The sequence below is a fragment of the Sturnus vulgaris genome, chromosome 11 (genome assembly GCF_052056855.1).
Source record: "Sturnus vulgaris isolate bStuVul1 chromosome 11, bStuVul1.hap1, whole genome shotgun sequence".
Taxonomy (NCBI): Eukaryota; Metazoa; Chordata; class Aves; order Passeriformes; family Sturnidae; genus Sturnus; species Sturnus vulgaris.
The window spans coordinates 18,441,461-18,451,178 of NC_142253.1; positions in this window are offsets into that span (position 1 = coordinate 18,441,461).

Below are 9,718 nucleotides of genomic sequence, written 5' to 3' on the forward strand. Positions count from 1 at the left end.
AATATTAATATCTCTTCTTTGTGAAAACTCTCCACTTATTCCTAACTTTCTTTGTTTATTAAAAGTTGAGTCCATGCAGAGGCTTTTCTTTTTGTTCTGAGGGAATTTATTTTCCTGAGGAGCCTTTGGTGAGGTGTCAGAGGTTTGACATCTCCCATTGCAGTGCACTTATGCAATTTTAGCTGATACACTGACTGATTTCTTTTGAGAGCTCCACAAGATTTCACTTAGCCTTTCTCTGATGGCTGCATCTTCCCTTTTTGCTTTAACTTACATTTTTCCAGAGAATTTTCTGCTCTCCTAAAGTTCATGTCCTCATCTGGTTTTAGTGTCTGTTTGTTTATTTGTTTGGATTTCTCCCACTAGCTATTATGCCTAATAACACGGCTTAGATAATTTTAAGCAAATATGGGATGCACAGAATGAGCTAAATGTGGAAATAGGAGAGCTGCCATTGTCGTTTTCAAAGAGAAGCCAATTAATAAATGCAGCTTTCAAAACAAGGTCTGAAAATGTGATAGAAGCTGACTGGACTGAAAGCAGCAGAAAGTGGCTTAGTTCTGGCTGGTTAAATAGAAGCATTAAATTCTCTGGATATGTCTGTGCACAATCTTACAGATGAGGGGGTGATTTTTCAGAGTTGCATTTTTTCCATTTTTTGTTGCTGCTCACTGCTCCTCAATTTACAGCTGGAGCAGACATTGTTACATAACTGAGTTTGTCACTGTATATGGAGGGGATTTTCACACAGCAGCAATGAAAGGGCCACTCACTGTGAGAGATTTTCTGAACTTTCTTCAAGAAAATTAAATTTCTGAGCCACGCATCCCCAAGGTATGGGCTTGCCATTTGTTGCAGTGACACTTGTGACACTGATTGACTGCTGCTGGAGAGGTGAAAATGAAAATTCTTGTGCTTAGTGACTGTCTGGAGACCAGACCCAAACCCCTGATGTTGTGGTGACACAAATTCCCACGTAAAGAGGAAAACAGGAGCCACAAAAGGGAGGACATTATTTCTATTTTTAACCTCTTGGTTTTCCTTCTAAAGCCTGAGTGATAAGGGCCACATTTCCCATGGCAAACCCAGGATTTGACTCAGTCACAGCCCTGCAGAGAGGGCAATCCTTGCAAAGCACTGGCTTCTATTTATGATCTATTTATGATCAATTACAATTGTAAAGGCACTGCTGACCAACATGGAAAAATCCTACCGTGGTATTCGACTTCCTGCATAATCCCCAATTGTATTTTTCTCTGGATGCATTGGATCCTGTGCAGTATTTAATGCACCCAGAGATGCTTTCCCTTGTTGAAACACCTGCTCCAACAAGGGAATGGTGAGCGAGTTTAGATGTGAAAGGCAAGAAAGGAGCACACATATCTCACATATGAATGGAGGGATGGTGCTGCCCTGTGCAGCAGACACCTCCAGCAGCTCTAAACCAGAACTGCACATTCCAGCCCAAAAAATCCCTTCTTTCCTCTGAGTCTGGTGGTTATGCACACTTACAGCACTTATCCACTTTTGATTTCAAGTGAGGGGTTTTTTTTTTTACTAAAAGGCAAATTAATATCAATAGCCTCTAACTTAGCCTGATGGTTTTTTGCTGTATCATGGAATCACAGGATGGTTTGGGTTTGGAGGGTCCCAAACACTGACCCAGTGCCACCTCCCACTATCCCAGGCTGCTCCCAGCCCCAGTGTCCACCCTGGCCTTGGGCACTGCCAGGGATCCAGGGGCAGCCACAGCTGCTCTGGGCACCCTGTGCCAGGGCCTCAACACCCTCACAGGGAACAATTCCTGCCCAATATCCCATCTAACCCTAAACTCTTTCAGTCTGAACCTATTCCCACTTTTCCTGTCCCTCCATCCCTTGGGAATTGTCTCTCTCCATGGTTCCTGCAGCCCCTTCAGGCCCTGCACACACTGAATCACAGTTCAGTGACCCCAAAGCTTCTCCTGTCCAGGTGAACAATCCCAGCCCTCCCAGCCTTTCCTCCCAGCAGAGCTGCTCCATCCCTGGGATCATCCTGGAGCCTCCTCTGGGCTCTCTCCAGCAGCTCCAGCTCCTCCCTGTGCTGGTCCCCACTCTGCAGGTGGGGTCTCACCTGAGCACAGGGGCACAGGGGCACAATCCCAATCCCTTTCCCATGCAGGGGATGGGGATTTCTGGGCTGGGACAGGTCCAGCTCTCACCCACAGAACCCCAAATCCTTCTCCCAGGGTTGATGTGCAGCTGGTCATCCTCAGGCTGGATTGATCCTGCAGATGTAGCAGCAGAAGCCTGATTTCTGAGCAGGTGGTGTTTGTAATGCACAGCCTCTGCAAATGAAAGGGCCCTAAACATTGTTTTCACCAGGCTTTGTTCTCACAGATCGCTGCCTGCAGTGTGGGAAGGCAGCAATATCATGTGAATCAGAATGTGACTGCTGGCAAAATATCCCAAAAACGGGGAGTGTCACTGGAGCCCTAGAGACAGAGGATTTCATCTGGGAGCTTCTCAGCTTTTTTTGGGAGAGCTGGGCTCCAGTCTTAAAGCTATCTAAAAAAAAAAAAAAAGAGGGAAGTATTCATTTATGTCAGGAAAAGCTTCCCAATGAAAACACAGTTATCATGGCAAAGGGATACCTTTGGAAAAGAGGCAGGAAGCATAAAGTAATGAGTGGGTGCCTTATATTGCAATGGGGAGTGCTTTTAATTACAAGAGTCTACAAACCCTCTGGGTCACCTGCTTTTCCCAAGCTTCAGGTGAGCATCCACCCCCATGTCCTTCAGCCTGTCCTCCCCCAGACAATCAGGCAGCCCAGATTCTTTGCATTGCTGCCCTTCATCTCTCAATTGTCTTACCTGAATAACAGAAATGTCATTTTAGAATTTGATTCCAGCTCCCCATGAAGGCATGGGACTCGCTCCTGTTGCATCTATCAATGGCTTATCTAAATGTTTAATTACAAACTTGGCTGTCTCCCACTGATGCTGTTAGGTAGGTGCAGTTTGCTCTTTCCCACAGATAACTTGAATAAAAAGCTTCTTTTGGTGCCTGCTTTGAGGGGAAACAGCAGCATGACATAAAAATTTGAGGTTTGTCATAGGTGTAGTCTCTGCCACCTTTCATGTGTGGTGGTTGCTTTTAAGAAACACAAAGCTTAAGAAAATTCCAAAGTAACTGTAGAGGTGAATTATGGCAAATGATCTTTGTTCAGCTCCAATATATCAATTTTTCTTCCCCCAGGGCAGAGGAGAGCATGGGTAGGTAAGTAGGAAGGAGGGAGCAGCGTGTCCTGCCCCCAGGGACACTTTGGATAGAGCATCATGCTATGGAAAATCACCTGCTGCTGCCTCTGAGAACAGCCTGAGCCCGGGCTCTGCACTCCCCCTGACCAGCACTGCTCTGCCTGCTTTGTTCCAGCAGGACCTGGAACAGGATCCTGGAACACTGGATTAGAGCTGGGCTCTTTCTGAGCCTTTGATTTTATTGAGAGGTGGGGAGGGGGGGAATCCTTTTGCTTCCGAGTGTGAAACAGAATCAGCAGTTTGTATGTTTTGCTTGTATTGCCTTTTAAAAAATTCTTTTACACATAACTGGTGTTGAAGTTTTTCCATTGAAAAAGGTAAACAACCGAATTGATTTTTCTCTTCATGCATATTTATCTTCAGAAAATCATTTATACATTCTGTAATTTGTGTTAATAGTAAAATTCCTCAGATGTGTTCTATCAATCTCTTTGAAGGCCAGTACATAATTTCCATTAGGAAAGTCTAAGAGGAATATAAAGTAGACTTTTCTGAATATTTTTGTTTCAACTAAATGAATAAAGACGTAGATATAGAAGTGGCTATGCAAGATTGAGAACCTGTCACTGAAGAAAATCAAAGCTAATACAAAAGTATATTGATTTGGCTTGAATGCTGATTTTGCTCAGAACAAAACTCCTGCTCATTAAAGTGGTTCCTCTGAAACAATGGCAACATAAATGTTGTGTATTTTTACCCCTCTGTCCACTTCCCCACTCCTGTCCTGTGGTTCCTCCTCAGGGGCAGGCAGAGTGGCTGTGCCCCCCAAACCCAGGGCTTTTATTCTTTTTTAGCACAGGTGGGATGCTCTGGGTCTGGATGGGTCTGGTCAGGAAATCCCAGAGATGGAACAGCTCTTGTCCTGGCTCTCATTGTGGATCTTTAATCTGATAAATACAATCTCTCTGACCTTGCCATGATTTTTTCTTGTTCGAGGGATTGAATAATGTGAGGTTAAACCAAGCTTGTTTAAAGGGGAACTGGGTGAACAAAGTTTGCCTTCCCCTCTCCAACCATTTATTCTGCAGTTAAATCAGAATCATGAATTAAATCATTACAACTCTGCTCAGTCAGGACATTTAAAGGTTATTTCTGCTTTGTAACCAAAGATCCAGACCAAATTCCAAGATTCCCATGTTGATTCCCAGCAGTGCTGGTTCCATGATGCTTTCTTTAGTAAGAACTGAGCCTGTCTCTGAGTTTTGTTATTTCTTGCTCTGGTATCAGGAAATAGTCAAGAAGAAAAAAGAAATTAGTCCTTTTTAAAAAATCAGCAACCCAAATTGGGTTTTGTTTAAAAGTGTGTCAGCTATTAAGATTTTTTCCTACATGTTTTTATTTACATCATGGGCTTTTGTAACCAGCTACATTTGCATTGTAACTAAAAAATGTCATGGCTTGTCCTGATAGGATAACCTGGGTTATGTAATTTAAATAATTATTAAAAACAGAGAAACCACACACACTTTCTCTGTCTAATAGGAAAATTTGGAGAGGGAGAAGAAAGCTTGTGTTGGATACTGATCTCACTTTTGTGGAGTGACACTGAAGAAACAAAAAACTGAGAAACTGAATTGTACAATCCGATTTTTATAAAGAGATCATTGAATATTCCTGCTATGATAAACCTAATTAATGCTAATTATTTAAGGCTTTTGGATGCAAATAGCCACCGGCAAGCCATTGGGTAGTATTTAAATATTGAGAAAGAGAGATCTGAATGATGTGGATTTATCTCAATCATTCATGAAATCTTATTAAGGATATGGCAATGTTGTCAAACACTTGTTAAGCACTTAAATATTATCTGAGTGTGGAATCCTCAGGCAAACCAGGCAAAGGACTTTCCCTCTTTGGGAATATTCAGTATTTCTTATGCTGACCTCTGCAGAAATTCAGTGGAACAGAAGTAAAAATAAAATTTTCTTTCTCTTTCAAATTTCTTGAAATAATTTAGTCATTTGAAATGATGAAAGGAAATGAAAATACCTGTAATTTCTGCAAACCCTTTTCTGAGCACTGCTGGTCTGCAGTGACATTGTGCCAGAGCAGGTGGGGAGGAGATTTCCCTCAACATTTCCCACGGCAAACTCTGGATTTCTGCATAGAAGGTATAGAAACAGTTTTGAAAGCTACTTCTGTAATATTTGATTTTAATAATTTTTATTTCTAATTATTTTATGGTGAATCATTAGGGGAGTTCCATAGTTAAGACATTTGCGGTCCTGGATGGCTTTATCAGATTTTTGTCAATCAGTGAAAAATGGAAATGCAATTGTTGGCAATTTCTTAGAGAGGAAGGGAAACCTGGAGAAAGGAAGACTGGGATGCCCGTGTTCATGGAATAATGACCTTGGAAAATTCACTTGTGTCTTACACTTTGGCTTTCCATTTCTAATGGAAATACTGACTCCCTTACTATCAGATTGCAAGTCAGGAGCTAATTTTGTAATTTTGGGCCATGCCCAGTGTGGGAAACCAGGACCAGCTGAAGTCCTTCCCTCAGCACAAACAATTCCCTTTAAAAGATCCTCATTCCCTGCCCATTCCCTGCCCATTTCCTGCTCATTCCCTCCTCATTCCCTGTCCATTCCCTCCTCATTCCCTGTCCATTCCCTGTCCATTCCCTGCTCATTCCCTGTTCATTCCCTGCTCATTCCCTGCCCATTCCCTGCCCATTCCCTGTCCATTCCCTGCTCATTCCCTGCCCATTCCCTGCTCATTCCCTGCCCATTCCCTGCCCATTCCCTGTCCATTCCCTGCCCATTCCCTCCTCATTCCCTGTCCATTCCCTCCTCATTCCCTGCCCATTCCCTGCCCATTCCCTGCCCATTCCCTGCTCATTCCCTGCCCATTCCCTGCCCATTCCCTGCCCATTCCCCGGGCACTTTTGGAGCCAGCATTGCAGGCAGTGTTGCTGCAGCCATCTTTAGGAGTTCAGTTCTGATCTGGAGACTCTTCTTGCTGTGTTTGAGCAGAGGATTAAAGCTGTGAATTCCCCCTGGCTGGCAGTGGCAGGGAAGCATCCCCATCTTGCATCCCTTTGGGGCTGAGGATTGCTCAGCCACACTTGGAATGCACAAAGATCCCTGAGGAATTGTGTTTGTCTCAGAGGGACGTGGTGAGAGATGGCTGAAATCTCTCATCTGATTTGTGCTTTATGTGGGTTCATTTCTGACAGATCTTGTTCAAATGAAATAAACCCCAAAGTATTCCTGCAAGGAATTTCTTGCTTCTGCCTTTTTTTCAGACTTTTCCATAAGTCTAACTTTGCCCTGTTCTGAGATTACCCACATTGAGCTGTTTTAAATCCTGGAATTACCAAGTCTTTCAGTAATTCATGTGAAACATTTATATCAAACTATTTATCTTCTGTTTATTAGGTAATTGGGGTTTTTACTGAATTATGAGGAAATAGTTATGTTTTACAGACACACTGAAATTACCTGGAGAATGAAAGGAACAGCTTAAATGTACTTAGTCAGATCTGTATTTGTGTCTAGGATTGTCAGTGACGTGCATGAGGAACTGCCAGCAACAGAAAGAGTGGAATACTTAGGATAATGACTCTGAAATACTGAGCCTGCATTTTATTTTAGGTGCTTGGACAGTAGGATCAATCTATAGTCAATGAAATTCATTTGAGAAAATTTCCTTACAATTCACGTGCATTTTTTATTTTTATTTTAATCTCCCACTTTGAGTGCAGAAAGAATCCCACCAAAAGGATTATTACCAACCTTGTTATTTTCTACTCTGAGTAAGAAGTGCAACACTTCCACATTTCCTCCCCAGTCCTAAGTGTGCTGTGGGTGGTGGGAGTGTGGACAAGGCATGAGACAGAAAATAACCTGGGTGTGCCAGAGGTTAGTCAGGCTGTTTAATGCAACAGCAGAGAGGGTTTAAATGGATTTTACCGCCTGACTGAGCCACTGAAAACTGAGCCGAACAAGGAGGGATGTATTTGATGGCAGAAAGGTTTGACAGAATATACACTGATTGCAGCAATGCATAAAATGGATTTTATAGTTTAGTTTTGTAGTAGTGACAGCAGCGTTTAAAGATTATTCTCTATCCTGCTCCAAGTCTATTCTTTATCATTGTTTAGAGTTTCCTGCAGTGATAAAGTTCTTTTCCTCTCCCAGCACTGATATGCTGGCAAACCCCTGCTCTTCTTAGAGACTTTCTGTTGCAATATCATCTGATCTGGGCTAGAGCCCCAGGGTGAAGGGGTGATAACCTCTGTGAAAAACTGAATGTGCTAGCACTCAACAGAAGCAGTTTCATACCTGATTATTGCAATCAAATACACAAATAACTTCTGGACATCTCTTGTTTCACATTGGCAGCTACCAAGATGCAAACATTTTTAATAATTGTCCTTCTTTATTTCACTGGCTGAGCTCCAGATATTTGTGTTTTCCCTGAGCAAAAGGACACCTGGAGAACCTGCTCTGTGCTCCTGGTGGCTGTCATCCATCAGCGTCCTGCCATGACTCAGTCTCTGACTCCATTCAGAGCAATATTCTGCTAGCTCATCTCTTACTGATGAATGTGAGAAATGCTCAAAATAATAAATGGAAACTGATTCTTAAAGTGCAGAGCTGGACTGGCTGAGGCACAGAGGGAATGGCAATGAGCAGTGGTCCCAGAATGTCCCTCCAAGGAAAACCAGAGCAGCAGCAGTGGGCTTTCAGCTCAGTGCAACATGAGCTGAAGTCAAACTGCCTATGGCTCAGGGAAAATGAAAAGTGCCATTCTTGGCCTTCAGGAGAATGCTGGAACAGTTGGAGTGCTGCTCCTTTGGAGAGTATCTGCTTCCCATCTGACACACACATTAAGAACCAAGAGTAAACACTCAGATATCTTAATTATCTTTCTTTATTATGCTGTGCATGGTTTTCATCCTGGGAAGCCATGGGAGGCTTGCAGGATCAGCCAGACAGAAAGTCTGGTTTGCTTTCCTAGAAACAAAATACAAATCACTTCTAAAACAGCCCAAAGTGGGATTCTGGTGTGGAAGGCTTTGATAACACTGATATTGTGCAGCATTAATTCATAGTGCACACAGCTTTTATTTATAGTTAGCAAATAATGCACCCTTGAGCTTCATCTAACCTTTGAAGCATAGATTAAAATTAGAAGTCACTGGTAGAGGGCTCATCATGTAAAAAGCAGAGAGCTGAACTGCTTTTGGGGTTGCTCTGCTTTGTCTGCAGGCAGTGAGGTGCTGGCTTTGGTTAGCACCACAAATCCCATTTGCATTAATAATGCCACAGTTGATGCAATGAAGTAAAAGATGCCATTAAATTTCCCTCAGTACACACAGAACAGGTTGTAAAGTGCTAAAAAGTAAATCTGGCAAATGAAGTGCTCAGATTAGCAAAGCCAGTGCTGACATAGAGAGGGCAATCCTGGGAAAATCAGGTTTCACTTGTGATGATTCAGTGTCTGATTTAGGAGATCTTGTCTGTAGAACAGTAGGGAAAATTATTTTATCATGTATTTAATCATATCTGACATAGGTGGTCTGAGGATTGTCCTACGTAGGTAACAACAAAAACAATATTGAAATGAGGATTTACTAACAATCTTTCCTTAGCAACTCCTAAATTATTTCTGATGCTCAGAGCCTTCCTCCATCTAGACTTGCACTTTAGCTGATGTCACAGATCCTTTCAAGACAAAAAACCTCCAAAACAACATCCCCTCCTCTAATCTAGAAAGGATGGGCTTTGCCTAATTAACAATAAACTGATCTTTAATCAGCATAGTTGAAAAAATTGTGACAAAATTTGAATGTGAGCTAACTACTGTACTAAATGTGCTGGTCTTTGACTCTCAGTGATAAAAGACTGCTGTGGTATTTCCTTGGTATTTGCAAGATTTCATTAATGATCTCAAGAAGTCGTTAAGAAAACTTTAGAGAAGAATAGATTAGACCAGACTAGACTAGAAAAATCTGGTGTTTGTGTTTTGCAGCTTTCACTCATTACTATTCCTAAAATTACTCGGGGTGTTTTAACTCATTTTGATGTTACTTTAGCTTATGTTACTTGTAGCTAGATTGAGAAAAAGGTGTCTTATACAGAAAATTAACTGTTCAGACTCTGGAGAAAAACTCTGTCTACAGATATCTGATACCCCTGGGTTTTATGCCATTATTCAGCCTGCATGTAGATTTGAATTTGAATATACAAAGTCTCCAAAGTTAGGACTGTAACAGATCTCCAGTGGTGACACGGTACAGCAGAACTCCATCCTGCTCATGGATCAAAATCCAAAGATTCTACCCGACCAAAAAATGTTTTCCTTTAATTTCTGATACTTCTTCATCTGTTGGACAGAGCAGAACAACCTTCCTTGGTTTTGTTTAACTTTCTGTCTCTTCTTCAAAGCCAGGAAGTTTGAAGAGGTGAT